We start from the raw sequence: 24,093 nt of genomic DNA on the forward strand, positions 1-24,093 counted from the left end.
AGCTACTATCATCTGAATTTACTTGAAATATTAGTCCAGTGGTTCGCAAACTTCCACCTACAATCACCCACATAAAGATGCTCTCAGACATAACCTTGCTTGCAAAATTCTATAGGATTTATTTGAAACATTGTAATTAATACAGTACTACAACTTCTCAACTTCAACAGACTTCTCTTTGTGTTCATGATGTGCAGACTCTTAAGTGGCATCTTGTTCGGCTTCATACTGTTAGTCTATAAAAAAAAGGGTCCTTTTTGGCATTAAAATTAAATGGAAGAGCAGTGAGTTTCTCCCCACTTATTTTGATGTGTGTATCCAGACCCAGAGATCCTGGTCCGTCCATCAGGGAAAACCAAAGAGGGCAGTGAGACATTTGACTGTCCACAAACACTTCTACCACCATGGTCCCATATCATTTGTACCACTTCTGGGGCCAGCTGTTCAAAAAGTTTAATCTGGATCAGAATGATCTGGATTTGGAAATCTCATGTTTTGATATCCAGGATCAGGCAATCTATCTTACTTTTGTGCTGGTTTTTCAGAGCAAAATTGGATTGAATCACCCTGATCCAGATATACAATTTTTCAGATTATTAAATCTGGATAACTAGTGCTCTATGGAGACCATTTTTCAATGTTTTTTCGTTGTCTCAGAAGTTTTGCATAGCGTTCACCCAAGAAACTTTGCGTTCGCTCGCAAAAAACTTTTGACTGGTTCATCTCTTATGATTGTGCCAATATAGTTTACAAACAGTGATTAAAAAAAACAGTTTGAATGAAATATATTTTTGTTTGATATATTTGTTTGATAATAGAGCTGTTTTGGGATTCTTTTATAGAACCAAAATCTCTTTTTTTACTTTACTGTAGGCCACTGAAAGGCTCAATATTTAGCCTGGGGCCAGTTGTTCAAAAAGTTTAAGGGGGAATATTTCAATGCTTTTGTATTTTTTTTTCTTCGATATTTACTGTTTGGGGATTATTTTATGATGCCAAAATCTCTTTTTTACTTTACTGTAGGCTACCAAAAGGCTTAATAGGTATAATGTCCACTTTTAATTTATTACTTTAACAGTTAAAACTAATCAAGAGTGAAATAAAAAAAATGTGTGTGTATATTATGATACAAATGTTGTAATTTTTTTTTACCATTTTTAAAGTTTTATTACATTTTTGCTCCTGAAATACACCCTTCTGCTGGGATCAGTACAATCCTAATTTTTTGGATAAAAAATTTTATTAAAAAGTTTTGAACAACACAAACTGATGATTTGATCCATATCAAAACCAAGATTGGATTTTGTGATCTAATCTGATTTCAAAATCCTTTTTTTCTTTTGAACAACCCATTTTCAAGATTTGATCCAACCCGATCAGAATACTTTTGAACAACTGGCCCCTGATGATTAATATAAAAAACATGGTCACCCTGTTGCCTGTGTACCAAAACATGTTTTCCCCTGAGAACAGTTTGGAAATGAGGAAGGGTAAGAAACACCGCTGTCAACTCTAGGACATTGATGTGCGCAGAGCCCCTCCCCAAGTGCCTTTCACTCCCCTTTCAGCCAGACCCCCAGGGTGGAGGTCCCAATGGTACTCCTCTGAGAAACTCCTGTGACCAATGCGAGCCCTAGGCTTGCAACAATGTGTGACTCTGATTTTTGTGCATCGGTCTCATATTGGATACAAACATTTTTGAATGAGCCATCATTGGAATGGTCTGAGCCACAACAGTCCCAGTGGCACTACTGTTGATCCTGCTGTGAGCTTCCCCAAGAGTCTCAGGAGAGCAAAGTGGTGCTGAGTGTGGCCAACCTGAAAATGCCTTACAGCCCTTAGAATTGACCTTATTCTCTCTGGAGTTGGAACAGCCAACATTGTGACAGAGCAAGACCTATGAAATTGGTCAACTGCATTGGGACAAGCTTGCATTTGTCCCAATTCACAGTAATTCCTAAATCCACAATATGGTCCAACAGATGACACACTTGATCCACTGCTTGCTGAGGTGATGCTGCACAGACAAGCCAGTCGTCCAGGTATGGCAACACTTTCATGCCAGACCTTTGAAGTGGCTCCAACACTGCCTGGACAAACTTAGAAAAAACTCTTGAAAACATTACTGATGTGCATCTTGAGACAAAACAATGGCACTGACATACACTATATTGCCAAAAGTTTTGGGACACCTGCCTTTATGTGCACATGAACTTTAATGACATGCCATTCTTAATCTGTAGGGTTTTATATGGAGTTGGCCCACCCTTTGCAGCTATAACAGCCTCAACTCTTCTGGGAAGGCTTTCCACAAGGTTTAGGAGTGTGTTTATGGGAATTTTTGACCATTCTTCTAGAGGCGCATTCGTGAGGTCAGGCAGTGATGTTGGCGAGAAGGCCTGGCTCACAGTCTCCGCTAATTCATTCCAAAGGTATTCTATCGGGTTGAGGTCAGGACTCTGTGCAGGCCAGTCAAGTTCCTCCACACCAAACTCGCTCATCCATGTCTTTATGGACCTTGCTTTGTGCACTGGTGCGCAGTCATGTTGGAACAGGAAGGGGCCATCCCCAAACTGTTCCCACAAAGTTGGGAGCATGAAATTGTCCAAAATGTCTTGGTATGCTGAAGCATTAAGAGTTCCTTTCAGTGGAACTAAGGGGCCAAGCCAAACCCCTGAAAAACAACCCCACACCATAATCCCCCCTCCACCAAACTTTACACTTGGCACAGTGCAGTCAGGCAAGTGCCGTTCTCCTGGCAACCACCAAACCCAGATTCGTCCATCAGATTGCCAGACAGAGAAGCGTGATTCGTCACTCCAGAGAACACGTCTCCACTGCTCTAGAGTCCAGTGGCAGCGTGCTTTACACCACTGCATTCAACGCTTTGCATTGCACTTGTTGATGTAATGCTTGGATGCATGAATGGATTCCATGAAGCTCCCTATGCACTGTTCCTGAGATAATCTTAAGGCCACATGAAGTTTGGAGGTCTGTAGCTATTGACTCTGCAGAAAGTTGGCGACTTCTGCGCACTGTGCGCCTCAGCATGCGCTGACCCCGCTCTGTGATTTTACGTGGCCTACCACTTCGTGGTTGAGTTGCTGTTGTTCCCAATTGCTTCCACTTTGTTATGATACCACTAACAGTTGACCGTGGAATATTTAGTAGTGAGGAAATTTCACGAATGGACTTATTGCACAGGTGGCAACCTATCACGGTACCACACTTGAATTCACTGAGCTCCTGAGAGCGACCCATTCTTTCACAAATGTTTGTAGAAGCAGTCTGCATGCCTAGGTGCTTGATTTTATACACCTGTGGTCATGGAAGTGATTGGAACACCTGAATTCAATGATTTGGAGGGGTGTCCCAATACTTTTGACGACATAGTGTATCTTAAGATATGTCAGTGCAAGTTTCCTCAGTTAAAACAGCTCAAACATACATTTAGCGTAGGACTAGGCTTAAACATTGTCTGTGAAACCAGGGGTAAGACTTATTTGAGGAGTTCAGGCGCTCCAGTGTATGATTATTCAGGAGGAAGTGATTGGAGCTAATCGTAATTGCTTCAAATGACTGTACTGCTAAACTCGGCTGTTTGGTTTCAGACTCGGGCTCTACAAAGCCTCTGTTGTTCACTGATTCACAGAGGCTGAGGGACGGGAAGTGTGAGCACATCTCTAACGGGCTTACGGCTAAGCCACTTCACTTAACACCATTCCACACAATTCATGGGAGAGCAGCTGGCTCTGGATCCAACATCCTGCAGTGAATGCCAACCAAACTACAGTTGTTCCAAAAGCTTATTGGTTTGAGATGTGAGCAAATGTCTAATGTTTATCTTGTCGTATTCTAAGTAATGAATGAATGTTGTTTGGACGTTTTTAGAGTACAAGTCATCTCAATTGTGTGGTCAGTTTTTGTTGTGAGCACATGCGGTCTCTCCAATATAGGACATGTGTGGAAAGTATGCAGTTCTCAACTGAAGAACATGATTCACACCAGTAATAGAGTAATTCACCAAGGAGCATGTAAGCATGTAGGCACATAGCTTGGTGTAAGAAATTTAACATTTTTGGTGGCATCATTTATTTTATTCCATAGTTTTGAGATTGGGCTAATATAGTGCAAGCAATATTTTTAAATTATTCTTTTTATTCTTTAATATAATTTAATCTAATCTGATATCTTTGATGCATTCAACATAATTTTAGTGGTTATTCTGTATTTTAATGGCCCAGAATTACCTGTAAAACCTGGTTCTGAATCTGTGAAAAGTATAAATGACATTAGAATTCAATACAATACCCTGATGTTGCATGACAAATTGGATTATTTGTTGGATCTACAAATATAGAGTGGGAAACTGCCCATGAGAACTACAGAAGAATTAAAGACGTGTGTGAGAGAGATCGGGTGGGGGGTTTTTATAATCCATGTCATGCTGTCCCTCCCACCCAACACCTGTTCATTACTTCATAAATCTGAGGCATGAGCCAATTAAAAGAACCACAGCAAGTTAGATACCAGAGCTTTGATGGGTTTGGGCACAAAAAGTATGAGGGGAAAAAAATGTCCCAAGCGACATTTTGAGACAGACAGCTTTTCTTTTGGCACCATCTGTTAACACACAGCAAAGTTATTCACTCTTTGAAAGCCTTTTTAGGTCAAAATCATTTTCCTGTTGAATAAAATTAGTTCACCTAATTCTATTATAATTTATGTACATTACATTATGATCTCAGATAGTTTTCATTTGATATAAGTTTTTTTGTTTGTTTTTTTTCAACGGGCATCATCAAGTCCACCTCATCAAACGCTGGACATAAACACTGTTCACATTTACGAAGGACACACTTGGAGATAGTCTCACACAGCAGGTAGTCTGTCTGTGTTTGAGACACACCAGAAGGAAATCATTGTGTCCCCCTCTTCTTTTCCTGAAGCCTTCTAAATGATGAAGAACAAGGGAGTGGAAAAAAAAAAACTGCACTACTTTCAGGATCTTGGATTAACTTAAGCCATTTCACAGTGTTGGGTGGGGGTTCACAGTCAGGACGAGCAGCGGGACATCCTGTTTGAGCTTCTAAATACCATTTCCTCCTATAAAAAAAAAGAAAAAAAAGAGGAGAGACCTTAGAAACCAGCTCCCACAGAAGACAGAGAAGTACATTTGTCATCTTCCTGGCACAAGGCCGAGGACCAGAGAAAAGATGCAGCAGAGCTTTTGAAGGGCAGTTAAAACAGCATAAACTATGTCATTAAAGGGAAGGTTGGTGAGAAGTCCTAAAAATCAGGATTTTCTACAAAAGTCAGATATTGAATCAAGCACCAGTGTTGCTATTCACATTTGAATTCCTCAACTTAATAGGAATTTGAATTACAGTAGCAAACATTTGGTGCTTTATTCAATTTCTGTTACTTTGCATATATATATATATATATATATATATATATATATATATATATATATATTAATCGCGATTAATCGCATCTAACAAAAGTTTATAATATATGTGGGTGTGGGTGTGTTTATGTATATACACACAGACATGCACACACACACACGCACACATACATACATATAATATATATAAATATAATAATATACACATGCATATTATGTAAACCCAAACTTATGTTAGATGCGATTATTCGCGATTAATCGATTTGACAGCACTAATATATATAAAGTAACAAACAAAATCCAATCCAGAATATGTTCAATTTGAATTAAAAAAAATTATAATTATGGACCATGGAGGGTCTTAACTTTATTCATTTCAATTTAATTTCCATATATTTTTTTGAAAAAAAAAAAAAAAAAATGAAAACACTTTAGAGAAATATGTACAAAAAAAAATCTTTTCAGGGCATAAATATTCAAAATTTGTGATTATGTCCTGACTAAAGAAATTTCTTCTTTTGTGTTTCTCTGAAATGCAATTCAGTAAATTCCCATTCTTATCATTCAAATTCCAATGGAATAGACTGATTCAAATTACAATACATGAATTAAAAGTGAGACAATTGTTAAATTCTGAATTTAGCATTAAAATGTTGTTGTTTATCTCTCTGCTTTGGAGAAACTCCCTGTGAAATTTTTAACTGAAGCCACATTCAAGCTTCACAATTACACTGGAACGAAACCAGAGCAAATATTTGTCTGTCTGTGTAATCTGTCTGCTTGCTCTACATGGTCGTCATGTTTGGGAGTAAGTGGTTTAGGTGGGAAAATAATCAAGAGAGAAAACCAAAAAAAGCCCCACCCCCAACTTCCTATTCTCTGAGTGATTTTGTCCGGCAAGCCTCTAATCCTCCATTGTGCGCAAATGTGCACACAGAGACAATAATTCAAAGTTCTCTTATCATATGTTTTAGCTTAGTCATACCTGGGCCTCTTTTTCAGACGTCTGTTTGATTTGACCTCTCTGCCACCTCCTTGTGAAGAATTCTGGGTGGCAGCTATGTCACTGGAAAGGCATACAAATTAGCTTTTTCAAAAAAAATCAGATCGAGTTATGTAAAGAACAAAAGCAAGCAGACTTCAAAGTGACGGAGAAAAAGGGACTGATGTGAGAAGGGGGTGTATCTTCAGGCTTCATGAGAGGAACTGATTATGGGCACGTTGAGCGTTCCCACATGACCAGGTTTCCAGACGGCTGAGGATCTGATTATTATTTGATTATTTATTTCTTTACGTATTTCAGCCCCTGGTAAGCCCCCGATGTGGGCCGGGACCCTTGGACTTGAGCCCAGTCCCAACCTGCTCTTTCATTGGACCGGTGGAGGCTTTGTTCTCCTTGATGGAAGTTGGGCGGGCCAGTGACCCGTGACCCTCAGCCGGCCCACCCGGCTGTGAGAGTGCGCAGACACTCTCCCTCGCACACTCACAAAGCTGCGCTTGCTAAATCCTCCTCGAGGGAGGGGACGGGGGCCCTGAGAGAATGACCAAAAAAGCACTTGTTCATAGACACAATCTGGTTAAGTCTGGAAGTAGACAGCTTTCTTCAAAAACACTTCACGGATCTTGCGCATGTCTGCAGTCTTATTTGCTTTGCTTTACACGGCCACAACAAATACCGACATAAAAACGTTCTTTGACACTAACTGTGAACTGAAAGCAATTCAATGTTACTCCACCAGTTCTGGGCATTTAGAACTAAATTTAGAATGCTTTTCTAATTACATTTCAAATCCTGAACTTGAACTGAGGTGGCATTCATCTATCCATCATATAAATCTGGCTTGGTGTGATACGCTGTCATTCTGTTCATCAAAACTGTCTTTTTACACTTGCTTCTTGTTTATAATCCCATAATATTGATCACATTTAATAAATTCAAAGAACCAATAGTTCTTTCCCATGCAGTTCAGTGACTTTGTATAGGCATAATGTGATTTGGAAGTAATTAAGCTCAAACCTGCACCACAGATGTTGCATATTGGCAGAATGTTAGTGTATTACAGCAGAGTAATTTCATTATTCATTTGGAGCCCCAATCAAATGCAGAAAAGTGTTAATTGCTCAATTTGCTTCTTTGCAATATTCAGGAAGCAGAAAAAGCAAGGTTCCTTTTTCATTCCAGGGATCCAGAAGGAACAATCTCTTCTTCCTGGATCCCATTCAAAGCTTTTCCCAGCAAGCTGACAAACGGGAGATCTCAAGCTCGCTCTCTCATCTTATCCCCTCCTGCACAGAACAACAGATTTGACAGGAAAATGCCAACCACTGCCAGTTACTCTATTGGGCGGACTCGCTTCCTAATGAATTGAGGACATCTGTGCTTCTAGCCAGCGATGCATCAGATGAAAGTAGGAGGCTTGCCACCAAATGGAAGCAATCATTTCTACTGGAATCCGCTGGAAGGTAGAATAATGTAGATGTGATGCACTCTGTCTGTTGTAGGAGTCATATTTCCAAAGCATGAAAGGCTGACTAGGGCAAAACTGACGGAGGATGTTTCAGTTAAGCCGGTTTGACGCGCGCCATCAATCACTACAAGCACAACCGTGGCCTCGCCCTCGCTGGTGTAAACGTCTAGTTCAGTCTTATCTTCACCCCAACTGTGCTGATATATTTCATTACAAAGTCAAGCTAGAGCAAAGATTAAAGGAGGAATACGGTGGGATTCAATCATGCCAGAGGTTGCAACCTCTTTCTTGTCCTATCAGATCCACACGGCTACTAGAGTTAAAATGGTTTGCCTTTAAATCAACAGTAAACTAGTGCAATCATGATATCATTTCAAGAAGATTTTATCTTGAGTACATAAAGCAAGCATCTGTAAAGTCCCTTTACATAAAACAAGTAAATATTCAAATGAAATGAGAAAATGAAATTGTTGTTGTCAGTAAATGTCCATTTGAGAGAATGAGTTCGGGGATTTGCATAGCCTATTATGCATCCCGTCCTTCGGATGAGACGTTAAAGGGGTAGTTCACCCAAAAATGAAAATTCTGTCATTAATTACTCACCCTCATGTCGTTCCACACCCGTAAGACCTTTGTTCATCTTAGGAACACAAATTAAGATCTTTTTGATGAAATCCAAGAGCTCTCCGACTCCTCCATAGACAGCAATTTAACCACCACTGTCAAGGCCCAGAAAGGTACTAAAGACATTGTTAAAATAGTCCACACGACTACAGTGATTCAACCTTAATTTTATGAAGCGACGAGAATACTTTTTGTGCAGAAAAAAAAAAAAAAAAAAAGCGACTTTATTCAACAATTTCTTCTCTCCAATGTCAGTCTCCTATGCAGTTGACGTAGTGAACGCAGTGCAGCGCTTCCATGTTACGCTCCTGCGTCAGCATCACACACATGCATCATGCTGCTGAGAGTTCTCAGATTTCATTGTCTCAGATTTCATTCTCTCATTGTCCATCTTAAGTAAATTCAGTATTGATTCATTCGGTTGTAAGAATCAATAGTTATTAATGTAGTTAATTTATCTATATCAGCACTGGAGTGAACAGTGATGTCATCATCCAGCTCAGTTCAGTTCGCATACAATGGTGTCAATGCAGGCAGATTGGACGGTTTGTTGAGGAGCTGTGCCACTGGCTGTCGTGTCGATGAGGCCTTCACAGTGGATGATCTAGTTGACTCAATCTCTGCCGACACTTCAGGGCTGCGTTGTGGTCGTGTCAAGGCGCAGGTCCTCGATCTCACCTGGATACGGCCCGGATCCGGCTGACTACGGTAAACCTCGGGATAAACAGAGAGACTAGCGTAGATGCCATTCTTCTTCTGATGTAACGAGTACATCTGGTGTTATAGGAAGTGTTCCTGGTTCCGGCTGACCTAATTTATGCAGCCTAACAATCCTTTAATGGATTTGAAAATATAAATTGGTAATGTGTTATGTGTATGCCAGGTTAAAGAGATGCGTTTTTAGTCTAGATTTAAACTGACAGAGTGTGTCTGCTTCCCGAACAATGCTAGGAAGATTGTTCCAGAGTTTAGGTGCCAAATAGGAGAAGGATCTACCACCTGCAGTTGATTTTGATATTCTAGGTATTATCAACTGGCCTGAATTTTGAGATCGCAATAGACGTGAAGGACTATTATGAGTTAAGAGCTCGCTCAGGTACTGGGAAGCTAAACCATTTAGTGCTTTGTAAGTAATTAGCAAGATTTTAAAATCTATACGATGTTTAACAGGAAGCCAATGCAGTGTTGACAGAACTGGGCTAATATGGTCATACTTTCTAGTTCTAGTAAGAACTTTAGCTGATGCATTTTGGACCAGCTGGAGTTTATTTATCAAGTGAGCAGGGCAACGACCCAGGAGAGCGTTACAGTAATCTAGCCTTGAGGTCATGAACGCATGAACTAACTGTTCTGCATTTGTCATTGAGAGCATATGTCGTAGTTTAGAGATATTTATAAGATGGAAGAACGCGGTTTTACAGATGCTAGAAACGTGGCTTTCAAATGAAAGATTGGTTTCAAAGAGCACACCCAGGTTCCTAACTGACGACGAAGACTTAACAGAGCAGCCATCAAGTGTTAGACAGTATTCTAGGTTATTACGTGAAGAAGTTTTTGGTCCAAAAATTAGAATCTCTGTTTTTTCTGAATTTAGTATTAGGAAATTACTGGTCGTCCAATTTTTTATATCAGCTATGCATTCCATTAATTTTGTGAATTGGTAAGTTTCGTCAGGGCGTGAAGAAATATAGAGCTGAGTATCATCAGCGTAAGTCTACACCTGTTATGTTAATTCTTATTTTATATCTCTAATTTCAGTCTGTGTCTTTGACTGTGAGGTTGTCCTAAGCCGATATGCTGAGTTCCACCACATCCTAAAGCTGGCCATTTGAGTATAGTGAACTCATTGTCATGTTCAAGAAACCAGTTTGAGATGCTTTGAGCTTTGTGACATGGTGCGTTATCCATTTGGAGGAAGCCATCAGAAGATGGGTATAGGTACTACATTTGGTTTGAAACTTACTTTGTGACTGCTAAAAAAGTATGTTCTATATAGTATGAATGAAATTCGGACAGCCTACGTGAAAATTGTTGCTGACACATCGTTCCCTTTATGACCCAGTATGCGATTTCGGACATAGCGCATGTCTACATGCCTAAATTTATTAAGTTGCTGCCATGTGATTGGCTGATTAGATATTTGCATCAATGAGCAGTTGAACAGGTGTACTTAATAAGGTGGCCCGTGAGTGGGTGTATATAAAGTGAATTCAGGGTGACTGGGACACTTTCTGCCATTGTATATAGTCATCTCAAAAGGCTGAATTCAGTATTACTTCCATATGCTGGGGACTTTTTGCAGCATTATGCTCTCACAATCAATAAGCTGACCGTCAAAATATATATTTATTAGTCAGCATATTGATTGTGAGAGTATAATGCTGCTAAAGTTCCCCAGCATATGGAAGTAATGCTGAGCTGGACAGATATTTTGAGCGCTGTGACTTGGCAAAAAATTATATTGATCTATTGTGTCTCAAGACTGTGTCCTAAAATAAACGTTGTCCCCAACTGTCCAGTCACCTCCTGCTGTCTCTCTGAAAAGCCACGATCTAATCAATAAGAATTGTTTTAAGTTTGTCCAGCTATAAGTTCCCAATCACACACGTCTGTTTTGATATACACATATTTGTCTTTTTTTTTTTTTTTTTTGAGAACAAGAACAAGAGAATTACAGCTGTAATTTACCTGATTGAGATGGAGTATTGATTTATAATTGTTATATTATTTTATGAGGCAACTAAATAACAATAATCAATGTGTGTAAGAGCAGATAATTAGTCTTGATCTCAGGCTCCTTGGGTCTTAATCTGTGTTCTTCTTAGAAAAGTGCTGAGTCATAGAAGAGATGTCACTTTACTCTAGCTTAGGTTAGCAGTTTACAGGGAGAGAGGAGGAAGCATATTCGTATTTCATCCATCATTTGCTGAATAGCTTAGGAGGATTGGCGTCAAAAATTACTGAAAAAACTGTGGTTTCTGTACCTCACTTCTGGGGTTTTAAATAAAAATAAACCAATAAAATTTGAAAAACAATACCTCTATGCTACAAATAACCAATGAAGAATGTTTACAGTGCATGAAAAAAGTGTTTAGACACTCAAGACGTGCAGTCAAACCAAAAATTATTCAGACATTTTTGATATTTTTGATTTATTTTTACTAGTGGGTGCAGGACACTATAGATAATTTAGGTAAGTGAGGATACCAAAATAAAGTAAACTGTGACATACAGTGATGGTCAGAATTATTAGCACCCTTGGTAAATATGATCAAAGATGACTATAAAAATAAATCTGCATTGTTTATCCTTTTGATCTTTAATTCATAAAATTAGCAAAAAATCTAACCTTTCATTGAAGGAAAAGAATTGAAAGTGCTTCAGAAAACAGACATTTAAGAGTCTGGTAATCAAATGAATGTCAGTGAATGGTTATTGGGCAAGGAAGTATGTTCTCAATCAAGTTTAGCTAAAGTCTAATTGGGTCCAGTAGATGAGTCTGAGAGCTCTGTGCCACCAGGGCTTTTTTAAACCTGTTTGTTTGCTTATTTATTTAAAATTAGTTTTGGACTATTAGATTATCTAATAGCACCTTAAAACTTGTTTTTATAAAAGGTGTCCGATCTAATCTATAAATGCAGGCTTTTACAGTAATGTTAAATGTTAATACCTCGCTGTAGCTTGCTAACTTGCACTATGCCACATTACATTTCTCCAACAAATGTTTTGACACGAATGACTTTTGTCTTCTCTAAAGGAGTTATGGCTATTTCTATTTGCTGAGATAATGTAAAGCAAACAGTCAATTGTTTATTCTCTCAACGTCTGTGACAAGGGATTTGTGGGGGCAACTGCAAGCCCCCAAATAAGATCTGCAAACACTTTTGACCTTAAACAATTTAATTCCTTTATAATGACAGTCTCCCACAAAACAAATGTTCTAGACAAAGAAGACTGGAAGAGGAAAGTCAGAAGTCCTCAAGCTGTAGCCTCTATCCTCCACACCTGCACTACAATCTCATTCCTAATGCAGCCCAACCTGCACTGAGCCAATGTCCTTTCACAGGAAAAGAGCCAATGTGCCCAACGACTGCAGAACTTTCTGTCCTGCTGAGTGAGTTACATAAAGTCTTGTTGCTGACTGTGGCAAATTCAGTATAAGCACCTCTGAAAAAAGAGATCATAGACTGCGGTAATAAAGTGACGTGTTAGTTGGAGAAATTATGCAAATTTCTGCATAGCTATGCTCAGTATATGCTGTATATATACACTCAACGGCTACTGTTCAACTGCCAAAAGGATTACTAACATGCTTAAATCAGACACCCTTCATAAAAACAATGACCCCCTACATATATATCATATATATTATATATATATATATACACACACACACACACACACACACACACACACAGAGGTTGAATTGTAAAAAAAATTCAAGGGGGATTGTGTGGTCATCAGTGAGGGGGTGGGGTTGGGGCTACTGTACCTTAAACATTTTTATTTATTGGTTTAAAGAGTAGTAAAATAGGCATTATTCATTAAATTATTTATATCATTGTAGTATTGGAGTGACCTACAGACTCATTCTCTCTCTCTCACACACACACACACACACACACACACACACACACACACACACACAATCTATCCCTTTACATAGGCTACCTAAAATGGTGTCTTTGGAGGGCACTGAAGTGTTTAATCATTATCAACATATATTTTTAATAAAAATAACTCTATAAATGAGTTCCAAATGACACTTCCCATATAGCAACTTTGTGCCGGCCCAAATCCGGCCCACATCTGCCACACGTGGTATGATGATCTGGGCCACATGTGGCATGGAATGATGGCATTTGGGTGGACTGCTCCTGTTTGCCAGATCTGAGCCACAAGCAGGCCATAGCAATGCCACATGTCAGCCAAGAGCAAAGAAATAAACCAGAACTGGATCTTATCTGAGTCACAAAATCTTTATATATTATTTATAGAATCATCTTGGCATTAACAAGTCTGTTAACAAGCAGACTCACTGAAGGAAAGGAGAGAACAGAATAAAGAGACAAACAAAGACACAAGAGCTACAACTGACTTCAGCCACAGCCTTAGATGAAATCAACTGAAGATAAAAGAAGAAATCTCTCCAGATCTCAGCAGAGGAGGATTAAACAACTCCACAAACAGCATTACAGCTTCACATATTACTAACCAGATTGACTATATTTTTGTCATTCATCTACAAAAGTTCTTATTGAGAATTAACAGAAGTTTAACACTAATGTTTGTTTCATTTGAAGTCGTGCTTCTATAGCTGAAACTTGGCATCCACAAACATGCCACGAAAGTGGAGTATTGAGAAAGAAGATTACTCATATTCCTTTTTTTTCTATTATTGTGTTTTTCACTGTTAAGCAGAACGTGTGACATGAGAGCCTGCTGACAATGTTGACTGTCCTCCATTTGTTTTTCTTCTCAAGTCACGTTTGATCTCGTGAGTCTCCGTGAGATCTCGTCACTGTGAAAACATGTTTGATATTTACGATTTGAGATCGGGGACGCTCCGTCTCGATTGGGAGCAGTTAAATAATCGTAATGACACCACATAATAAAGGATTTTTTGGACATAAAATAATTTGCGATAAAGCCTCGAATCGGGCCACAACTCACCCTACTGATCATGTTGATGTAATGCAGTTAATTTCAACTTAATAATAGTCTGTCATAGAATGCATTGCAGCATGAAGCATGTCAACATTGTTGAGATTTATATTTCTATGTAAGAGGGTCTATGGTTAGAAAGGTGCTTGAGAAGCCCTGCAGCGGTCAATCTGAAGCTTTCACCTGCACACCCACTGAAGCTAAGCAGGTTTGAGCCCAGCATATATCTGAATGGGATACCACTGGGTAGCTGTGGGAAGAGGTTTTGGAGAGGGGGTCTGATCAACCTGTGGCCTGAGTGGGTCCTAACGCCTCGGTACAGTTGCCATAAACTGTATTGAATAAAGTAATAATAAACTATATAAAGTAAAATAAACCCCAGAAAATAAGGGGTGTAACCCTGGGGCAAAAATAATCCCTAAATTACATTGGTTACTAACAGTTAGTTAGTTTCACATCACAAATTATAAAATACTTCATTTAGTTCTTACAACTTACCTGGAAGCACTCTATTTTTTTTTCCATTACTATTTTTAATGTTTTTGAAAGAAGTCTCATATGCTCATCAAGCCTGCATTTATTTGATCAAAAATACAGAAAAACAGTAATATTCTGAAATATTATTACAGTTTAAAATAATGGTTTTCTGTTTTAATATACTTTAAAATATTATGTATTTCTGTGAAGCAAAGCTGAATTTTAATCAGCCATTACTCCAGTCTTCTGTGTCACATGATCCTTCAGAAATCATTCTAATATGCTGATTTATTATCAGTGTTGGAAACAGTTGTGCTGCTTAATACTTTTTGGAACCTGTGTTATTTTTTTCAGGATTCATTGATAAGAATTCATTGACATATCACTTACTATCACTTCTAATCAGTTTAGCACATCCTTACTGAATAAAATGATTAATTTTGCTTTCAAAAAAGAAAGAAAAAAATGATTGACCCCAAACTTTTGAACAGTAGTGTATATTCTTACAAAATGTTTCTACTTTGGAAAGATTATATATTGTTACAAAATATTTCTAACTGCAGAAAGATTTCAATACACACCATGTTTTAAATGTATGTCTGTAACCTGTGCAGTCTGAACTGCTCCAAGTGGGACTCGAACCCAGGTCGCTGGCATGGGAGGCAGGCCCACTAACAAGAACACCAAAGACAACAGATTCGAGTGCAATTTTACCTGCACAGTTCTCACTAGCTGGTCTCAGTTACAAGTTCACCAACTAACTCTACAGTTTTATTAATTTGTCGGAAAAAACATCACATTGAGCATTATGACTGGTCAGATCGCCTGTCAATCCAACTGCCAGCAAAGGGTGAATTGTCCGTATCAACCGTAACTGAGATCTCACAACTGAACAAAACCGACCGTCATTGAGATCTTGCAATTGAACAGAACCAACCATCATTGAAACAAAACAAATGACAGACAAACAAAACTGTCAGCCACTGAGATCCCGTAAAGGAATAAAACTTACTTTCATTGAGATATAGTAAAGGACCAAAATCAACCATCATTGAAATTTCGTAAAGAAAAGCTATTGAGATCTCCTAAAGGAACAAAGTGACCGTCATTGAAATCTTGTAGCAAAATGAAACCGATTGAGATCTCACAACTAAGCAAAACTGACAGTCACTGAAATGTTAATTGGGGTACAGAACAGTAAAACGGGGATTGTAATGCAAATGTATGGCACAACACAATTATTGCATTCAAATTACATCAGTAATTCATGCTATTTCACAATGATTATAAAATCATCATCTTTTTATTTATTTGTTACCACAAACGTGTTTGACAAACACACTGTCAAAGCATTCGGAGAAGACAAACATATTATAAGAGTTAAGAGCCCAACTAATGGAAACACCAATCACCATTACAGTGACTTCAAATAAAACAAACATTAGTGTTAAACTTCTGTTAATTCTCAATAAGAACTTCTGTAGATGAATGACAAAAATAAAGTCAATCTGGTTAGTAATATGTGAAGCTGTAATGCTGTTTGTGGAGTTGTTTAATCCTCCTCTGCTGAGATCTGGAGAGATTTAATGTCTTCTTTTATCTTCAGTTGATTTCATCTAAGGCTGTGGCTGAAGTCAGTTGTAGCTCTTGTGTCTTTTTTTTTATGTTCTCTTCTTTCCTTCAGTGATTCTGCTTGTTAACAGACTAATGTGCTAAGATGCTAAGATGCTTATAAATAATATATAAAGATTTTGTGGCTCAGATAAGGTCCAGTTCTAGGTTTATTTCTTTGCTCATCTTGGCTGACATGTGGCATTGCTATGGCCTGCTTGTGGCTCAGATCTGGCAAACAGGAGCAGTCCGCCCAAGTGCCATCATTCCACGCCACATGTGGCCCAGATCATCATACCACGCGTGGCAGATGTAAGCCGAATTTGGCCTGGCGCAAAGTTGCTTTCTAGGGTTATTTTTCAGCCCCACACAGAGTTATTTCTGAATTAAATGCAACTCTTGAGTTCTTATATCGAACAATTACTTGTACATTCTTTGTTATCTGTGTCTTGAATGGATGGTTCATGCAGTTTTAAACAGTGGAGCATGAACAGAGCCCATTGTTTTTATTAAATAAAATAAATAAACACACGTACGTGTAGCTAACATAGCCTATATGCATGTGTGCATTATCACCTCGGTGATGACATTCACTGTCAATAATTCACCTTGACAACGATCCCTTACGGCATCAATGCACTTTAGCTATGTTCGTTATTCGTTCTAATGTGTCAGGGAAATGTGCTTAAAACACTAATCAAAGTAATATCATACCTTCTGTTCTCCTCTTTTAAAAGAACCGTTCTCCTGATCCTTTTGAACAAGCGCGAAAAATGGTGAAAGCTTGCTTGAATCAGAGCTCTAGCGTGACTGCGCAGCGCGTTACAATACTGAGTTCTGGTTGGTCAATCGCTGTTATTTATAGATTGTTAGTTGTCGTACAGAGAATGTATATTTTTTATATATATACCCATCGAGGCATGGACTCCACTAGACCCCTGAAGGTGTGCTGTGGTATCTGGCACCAAGATGTTAGCAGCAGATCCTTTAAGTCCTGTAAGTTGCGAGGTGGGGCCTCCATGGATCGGGCTTGTTTGTTCAGCACATCCCACAGATGCTCGATTGGATTGAGATCTGGGGAATTTGGAGGCCAAGCAAACACCTCAAACTCATTGTTGTGCTCCTCAAACCATTCCTGAACCATTTTTGCTTTGTGGCAGGGCATTATCCTGCTGAAAGAGGCCACAGCCACTAGGGAATACCGTTTCCATGAAAGGGTGTACATAGTCTACAACAATGCTTAGGTAGGTGGTACGTCTCAAACTATCATCCACATGGATGGTAGGACCCAAGGTTTCCCAGCAGAACATTGCCCAAAGCATCACACTGCCTCCGCCGGCTTGCCTTCTTCCCATAGTGCATCCTGGTGCCATGTGTTCCCCAGGTAAGCGACGCACATGCACCCAGCCATCCACGTGATGTAAAAGAAAACATGATTCATTAGACCAGGCCACCTTCTTCCATTGCTCCGTGGTCCAGTTCTGATGCTCATGTGCCCACTGTTAGCGCTTTCAGCAGTGGACAGGGGTCAGCAGCCCCATACGCAACAAACTGTGATGCTCTGTGTATTCTGACACCTTTCTATCAGAACCAGCATTAACTTCTTGAGAAATTTGAGCTACAGTAGCTCGTCTGTTGGATCGGACCACACAGGCCAGCCTTCGCTCCCCATGTGCATCAGTGAGCCTTGGCCGCCCATGACCCTGTCGCCGGTTCACCACTGTTCCTTCCTTGGACCAGTTTTGATAGATACTGACCACTGCAGACCGGGAACACCCCACAAGAGCTGCAGTTTTGGAGTTGCTCTGACCTAGTCATTTAGCCATCACAATAATTTGGCCCTTGTCAAACTCGCTCAAATCCTTACGCTTGCCCATTTTTCCTGCTTCTAACACGTCAACTTTGAGGACAAAATGTTCACTTGCTGCCTAATATATCCCACCCACTAACAGGTGCCGTGATGAAGAGATAATCAGTGTTATTCACTTCACCTGTCAGTCGTCATAATATATATATATATATATATATATATATATATAGACACACACACACACACACACAAATAGTGAGTTCTTAATTCATTGTCACTGTAATTAAAACAATTATTATTGTTTAATCAGGTCATGGTAAAGGAATTGTTAATTATTTATTAGGAGTAAATAGCTTACTTAATACTAATGCAATTAATGTCTAATAAAGGTTGGTTTAAAGCACTTAATTAATGACATTTTCCATTACCTAATCTAAAACTATTTACAGTTAATAAGTTGTTAACAAAGCATAAAAAAACAACATCTAACTCTTTACATATAAGCTAATATAGCCTAACAATATAGACTACAATATATTAACAAAGAATTAACTATGAACTAATAGTTTGCTAAGAAATTTGCAAGTACTTTATTACTGTACACTTATTATAAAGTTTCAATATTGAAAACAGCTGTGCTGCCTAATATGTTAATAATTTTACTTGAATAATTTTATTTAGCAAAGATTCATAATGTTAAAGCTGAAAACAGTTATTTTAGTTTTTACAGTATTTTTGATCAAGCTCAAATTTGAGCCTTGGTGAGCATATGAAAATTATTTAAAAAAAAAAAACATTAAAAAAAATTCTAAACTTTTGACTACACAGTGCACAGCATAAATGAGAACAGCCCCTCTGACATGGAGTGTACAAGGCATGGAGTGTACAAGTTCATGACAAATTGTCACATCTGTCTTGTTTAACTCCTGGATGATGAGCTCCTTAAATGCCCTGATCTTTAATGGAGAGTGTTGCTCAACTCGTCTCTACAGAATCTCCCACAGGTGCTCAAGAGTGTTAAGACTGAGTGCAATACATGTCCACAGAAGGTTTTTCACCTTGGGAGAATGCATATCCTTACTGTCATATTGAAAAAATGCCCAAAAATGCAGTGAATGAGGAAAGGGTAACATCTTCTGTTTCAAGTTTGTGTATTAAATTACACAGTGGTGTGGGAATTCATGACAGCATTGATAAAGCACAACTCCCTCACACCTTCAGCACTCATACATCCCTATATAAGAGCTTTACTACCACTGAACTTTACTGTGGGAACCGAGGCACTTCTCACTGTACTCCTCCTCTAGCAACACCAGAACATTTTTCTATATATCCTAATTATTGTTAATATGTAATTGATTATTTCCAGGAGCTCATTGCTTCTACCTTCAATTAAACTGCTAACAGTGATTGTAAATTAAATTGCCTAAATTATTACATTATTAGCTAACTGCATTCTCTAAATTGTAATGTTGACATGCATTCTCTGTAAAGCTGCTTTGAAACAATATGTATCATGAAAAGCGCTATACAAATAAATGTGAATTGAATTGAATTGAACATTTTGGATGCTGTTAGATCCAAAATGATTGATTTGGTCTCATGAGACCAGAGTATTGATTCCTAGAATCTATATTTTGTAAATATGGGCTTTGGAAATGGCTAACTGACTTTATTGTGCTTTGGCTACAGTATGTAGTTCCAGTGAGAACAACAACCATGCATGCCATTTCTGCAGGCTGCATCTTACTCTGTGAGATAAACAGTCACTCTTTTCATCAGCTTTTGCTGGCTCTGAGACACTCGCTTGGTATTTCTCCTGCTCTTTGTCTAGCAAAAAAAATCCCTCATTACTAAAAGAAAGCTTAAAATGAAGGCCTGATTATTTCAGGGGCCTTGTCACAAGTCCATTGTTTTTGAATTTCTCTGTTACTTTTGCTATATTTTCACACTTAAAACAATGATTTGGTAATCCTCTTATACCACTGTCCTCTTTTGTGCTAAGAAACGAGTCTCCTGACAGTTCTCTCCCAAGTGGTTCCATTGTTGTCAGCATTAAGTCTGAGAATGATTCAGTGGGCTATGTAACACTTTTAATTGTCAAGAAATTACTTCTCTTTAAATGTTTTGGTTCAACATACTTACCTGTTGATCCAACACTGCCTTAAACTTTTACCAGAAAATTTTTATTTTGTTTTATTTAGTAACTTTTAGGAGGGCGTACTCATTTTTGCTACACAACATTTTATCACCTTGATAAGGAAATCTTATTTTCCTGAATAATTTTGACATGCTTCTTTGGTAGTTGATTAAGCAGACTTGCTGGAACATTATATCTCTAAAGAACCCTAACATGTCTTCTAAGTAATTGAGTAATTGCTGACTTTCAGAGGTTTCAGAGGGGGTGTACTCATTTATGCTGTGCGCTGTATATAAGTGATTGCTATTTATCAAAAGTGACTTACAGGGTGCTGATGGCAGGATCCATCCAATGAGAACAACCTGGGGTTAAATGTCATGCTGAAGGCCACAAAACAATAAATAAATAAAATAAAAAGTACATTCCAGCATTTTATGATTCACAATTTAAAGATATTCATAAACTGACAGTGTTTATAATATTCAGAATATTTGCAGCAGTATATTACAGTAATACACAATTTTTTGGGGAAAATTGATGACCAAGGTACACCAATATTGCAGTCATTCAGTACCATAACTTTACAGTTGTAAACTACAGGGAAACAATCAAGGCATTTTAAGGAATGTAAAATCCTTAACACTGACTGCCCTCTAGTGGTAAAGTGGGTACGCTACTGGTAACGTCTGTCCACTGATAATGTCCACAAATGTTGCCTGTTTAAAACTAACAGACTGCTAACAAATGTAAACAGTAAATGCATATGTGTTTGATATAATCTTATCATTTGATCAAGTTGCTATAGATATTGTGCGTGCAGCTTTAATGAATAGTGTTACATTAATTAAAAATATGATTTAAGTAACTAAATGTGCAGCTCGCAAAATATGGTATTCATTCATATTATTTATATGACTAAGAGCCCAGCCATATAACATACTGATTTAAATGAATAAAAAAGAAGCAGATATGTAACAAAAGAATACAATTTTGCCAATATTTTTAATGCTAAATAAATAAATAAAAAGGCCATAAACTATTGTAATGATGCCATATGCAGTCAGTTGAAAGATTTAATTAGGACTAATAAAATAACTTTTAATTATTAACAGAATTCAGCAGATTGATTAAGATTAATTGACTGATCTAGACTAGTTAAAGTTACCCATGAATGATTCTAACATTTCAGTCTGACATGCCTCCAGATTGTTCCTTAAAGGGGCTATAAAAATTGTCATGTATTAATCTTTTTTTTTTTATTTCCAATGTGTGGACAGCTTAAAACGAAACTTGGACAACCCATGAACATGGGGAAGGTCTTATGAAAGCATGTGAATGACTTGGGACGTTTTTGCCGGGAAAATCAAAGCATCACGTGACGTTTACGCTTGTTCACAACCTATCTTCCGTTCAATGACACACGAAACAAATGCTTACGTTCATGATAATACCGAAAGATCTATTTTGTACTGTAATGTTGTATCATGAAGAGCAAAAGGATTAAATCAAACTATCATCTCACACAATGCCAGATCTATAGTCTCAAATATATAGGCCTAATCAAACAATCATAACAGTGTAATTTTAAGCAGGCTACCCAATCTGTCGATATGATGCAGTTAAATTGCTGAGCTTGTGCAAACATATCCACATCACTATGAATTGATGCTTTCTTACCTTCTGTTTTCTCGCCGCTTTCATTTTTGTCGTCTTTATCTTGTTGTTATTGAGGAAAGCGCGCAGCATTCGAAATGTCACTCTCAGCAGCGTGGGCGGCGTCGGGATGTTCGTTAAAATATATGCCTGCAAACTTGGTATATTTTCAACTTCTTTTTACTTCTAAGCAAAGAACGAAAAAGAACTTCGCTGTGAGTATATCGGCACATTAATCTCGTTCAGTCTCTTGTACATTAGCAAATAAATTGCTGGCTGCAGTTCAGTTTAACGGCCACCGGTGTCGCTAATAACAAGGGTTTCTGAATTCTAGGCCTATAAACCCTTTAATGCACTGTAAAACCCAAGGTAATTGAAACAATTTAAAGGGATAGTTCACCTAAAAATGAAAATTCTGTCATCACTTACTCTCCCTCAAGTTGTTCCAAACCTGTATGAATTTCTTTCTTCTGCTGAACACAAAAGAAAATACTTGGGTAACCAAACAGTTGATGGGTCCTATATTGAATTCAATAGTATGGAAAAACAATTACTATGGAAGTCATTAGGACCCCATCAACAGCAACATATACCCCATACCCCATTCCATTTTAGTCCACTTTTTATGCCCTTCCCTCAGATGTACGTCATTGCTTACGTGGCACAAGTTTCCACTACTGGCAGAACCCTTGCAATGTATTTAAATGGAAGGCCCAAGCCAGGGGTGTCCAAACTCGGTCCTGGTGGTCCACTGTCCTGTAGAGTTTAGCTCCAACTTACCACAACACACCTGCCTGGAAGTTTCCTGTATGCCTAAAAACCTTGATTAGCTGGTTCAGGTGTGTTTAATTGGGGTTGGAGCTAAACTCTGCAGGACAGTGGCCCTCCAGAAACAGGATTGGACACCCCTGCCCTAAGCCCTTGATCACCTGTAGGTAAATTAAGTTTGAGCACTGTGAGTTGCTGTTGTGTCATCACAATCGTGTTGCATTGTGGTCTATGGACCTGCCTGAAGTGTACAGCCCTGTACCAAATGGTACCCTTAGCCCTCGAATCACCACTTTCGTGACATCAAACTTAAAATGTCAAATGAGACACTATACGGTCTTGTGGACCTAACAGATATGCGCACGTGGTGGTCTATGTAAGTCCGCAAGTGCACATGAAGTGTGCAATTTGGGACAGGGCCTACATATGAGTAGACTTGCTCCCTCTGTCAAAATTGAGGGATTGAGGTTCTGTCCAAATAAACTTCGCTTGTCCACTTGATGAAGGTAAACGTGAATTTGTGAGCATGTGTCAGAATAAACACGAAATACCTGATCATTGTTTTGTTGTTTTCGACAAATGTTTGACAAACTTTCTAACCTGAATGCATTGCATTTGTCAAACACTGTTCAGTATGTGCAAAACTATATTAAAGGGTTAGTTCACCCAAAAATGAAATTTCTGTCATTAATTACTCACCCCCATGTCGTTCCAAACTCGTAAGACCTTCGTTCATCTTCAGAACACAAATTAAGATATTTTGTCGTCCTTGGTGTGAAGGGTAAGTACATCCTTGTGTAAGTGTGGTCATTTTGCCAACATTTTGGGGACCACAAGGATAAAACACAAATTCACATACATTTTGGGACAAGCCCGCAAGGAAAACAACTTATTAAACATACTAAATAATGTCTTAATGAAAATGTCGAAAGGTTTATGTGAGGGTCAGTGTATGCGTGTGTGTGAATAATCTGAGAATCAGAGCTGAAGCATTCCTGCCATCACGTTGTGTTTTGATGACAGCTCACTGTATCTTTCCGTCTCTCTGTAAGAACACCCACAGGTCTAGCGTGCCTAAACAGAACAGACACTCAGCAACGTCATATCTATTTTCGTTTTGAAGAAGATTATCATCAATGTGCTTTTTAATGCTACAGATTTAAAAGGCTAATGCTTAAGGCAACAACAATTGACACTGTAAAAGTGCTAGCTGTTTATGTAGGAGCTAAAAGTGCCTTCCAGGCATTTATATGACACCTGATTTATGCATTTGATCTAAAGGCTGAAAGATTAGACTGACACTTTTTGATTGATCATTATCCAGTTAACCCTATAAATTTGTTTTAAAGACCTCCAGATATTCATACAGTGGACGCCCTGTCTCGCAGCTACTAAAAAGTTGTGAAATGTGACACTGAAAACTAGACCAGTCTGACTTTACAATCGCAGACACATTCAGTGGCAGAAA

The 24,093-nt window shown here is 38.4% G+C and overlaps 1 long non-coding RNA gene across 1 annotated transcript; it reads right to left on the reverse strand.

Annotated features, from left to right (window-relative positions):
- Positions 1-617: 617 nt before the first annotated feature.
- On the reverse strand, positions 618-22,132 carry LOC127516618 (uncharacterized). The gene is made up of 3 exons (XR_007931038.1): positions 21,882-22,132; positions 6,396-6,476; positions 618-5,106 (listed from the first exon to the last, which is right to left on the reverse strand). It is a non-coding gene; the product is annotated as an uncharacterized LOC127516618 (long non-coding RNA).
- Positions 22,133-24,093: the final 1,961 nt, after the last annotated feature.

This window comes from Ctenopharyngodon idella, chromosome 7 (assembly GCF_019924925.1).
Source record: "Ctenopharyngodon idella isolate HZGC_01 chromosome 7, HZGC01, whole genome shotgun sequence".
NCBI classification, from domain to species: domain Eukaryota; kingdom Metazoa; phylum Chordata; class Actinopteri; order Cypriniformes; family Xenocyprididae; genus Ctenopharyngodon; species Ctenopharyngodon idella.